Below are 1,918 nucleotides of genomic sequence, written 5' to 3'. Positions count from 1 at the left end.
TGCACAGCCTCCCCACCACCAGCATCCCCACCAGAGTGGTCTGTTAGCTACAGCTAAATCCACACTTCCATCACAAGCCTCAGAGTCACCTGTGGTTTTACTTAGGATTCACTCTTGGTGTTGTACATTCTATGGATTTGGACAGCTGGATAATGACATGGGGGCTTCCCATGGTAACTGGTGGCTCAGTGGTAAATCCACCTGCCAATGCAGGAGACACAGGAGATGCAGGTTCGATCCCTGTGTCTGGAAGATGCCCTGGAGGAGGAAAGGGCAACCCACTCCCGTATTCTTGCCTGGGAAATCCCATGGACAAAGGAGCCTGGCGGGCTACAGTCCTCGGGGTCGCAAAGAGTTGGACATGACTTAGCAACTAAACAACAACATAATGACATGAGCCACCATTACAGTGTCTTACAGAAGAGTCTCACTGCCCTAATATTGCATTTATTTTATTCTTAAGCACATGACTTCTTCTTACAACACATATCAGAGAAATGAAGGTTTACAGGACCTCAGTTTTCAGAAGTGGCACATCTCTGTGTAAGACATGGTCACACAGAGCTAAGGGGTTGAATTGACTAGAGGAGATAACCAGGCAACAGAGGACTTCTCCGTACCCGCAGATGACAGTGGCCGGCAGAGTCTAGGGCTCCGTCTGAGTTCATCTCTTCCAGTCTGTCTGCCACAGCCCTCAGACGTGCCAAAGGACTGGGACATTTTCATCCTAGTTTTCCCAGTGGTGCTGACCCAGTTTTGTTAGGTCATGCTATAGGATGAACCCAGGGTGGGAGACCTTACCTTCCCATCGACTCACGACAGCATTCACAAGTACAACATACTTCCACAGATGCAGCCAGACTCAAGAGAGCCCACAGCACTGTGGTGGAGAAGCAAATGTATTTGCTGTATTATTTATAAAAGCACTCTATGTCAGTGTATTGGCCGTTGAAAACTTAAAATTTTTATTTTAAAAGGAAAATTTAATACATCCTATATCTTTTTTTAAGTCTATTGGACTTTATTTTTTTTTAATGAATTCTTGTTTGTCTATGTATTTTTTTATGCACAGTTTAACAAGCATGTACTCTTATATGTCCATAAACAGGTTTTATTAAAACTGCAACACACAGGATTTTTAACACAACCCTGACAAAAACATACACAGTACAGTTTAATTAGCAACAGAAAACTAGGCCTTTCTGTTTAGAACAGTGCTGTCCAATAGAACTCTCTGTGATGATGGGAAGATTCCATGTCTGTGCTAATCAGGGCACATGTGACTGCTGAGGACATGAACTGCCACGAAGGAACTGATATTTAATTTTATAGTTCTAAGTCATGCACACATACTCAGTCACTAAGTCTTTTCCAAGTCTTTGTGACCCCATGGACTGTAGCCACCAGGCTCCTCTGTCCATGGGACTTTCTAGGCAGGAATACTGGATGGGTTGCCATTTCCTCTTCCAGGGGATCTTTCTGACCCAGGAATCAAACCCACATCTCCTACATGGGCAGGAGGATTCTTTACACTGAGTCACCTGGGAAGCCTCAATTTTAAGTCACTTTTGCTTAAATAGCTTCATAATACTGATGGTCATCATATCAGACATGGAAGGCCTTGTTGGGTACTCTATTTCCTGTACAGAAACCACTGAAGTAGAGATGACATCTTCAAGAAACTGTAGATCCTTGGTATAACTAAGGTTACAAAGTTTAAAGACGGTTTTCAATGTTAATCCTCCATCACAAATTTCATCCAACAATTGCAAGAGGATCCCTAAAAGTTGGCTATGTCTCTAATAGCTTGGTTTCTGAAGGAAATTCTTGATTTGGGGGAATATAGATCCTCCTGGCTTTGGCTTCTTTCATTTCATGGGAGGAGCTCACTGGGACACCCAGGTAGACCCTGGGTGGG

At 43.6% G+C, this 1,918-nt stretch overlaps 1 protein-coding gene across 2 annotated transcripts in view; it reads left to right on the top strand.

The window, feature by feature from the left end:
• Window positions 1-1,918, top strand: part of DNAH9 (dynein, axonemal, heavy chain 9) — a 286,597-nt gene that overhangs the window by 280,220 nt on the left and 4,459 nt on the right. The window lies entirely within an intron of this gene.

Source organism: Bison bison, unplaced genomic scaffold (assembly GCF_000754665.1).
Source record: "Bison bison bison isolate TAMUID 2011002044 unplaced genomic scaffold, Bison_UMD1.0 scf7180017864180, whole genome shotgun sequence".
Taxonomy (NCBI): domain Eukaryota; kingdom Metazoa; phylum Chordata; class Mammalia; order Artiodactyla; family Bovidae; genus Bison; species Bison bison.
Note: the sequence above shows the minus strand (reverse complement) of the source record. Positions and strands in the feature narration are given on the sequence as shown.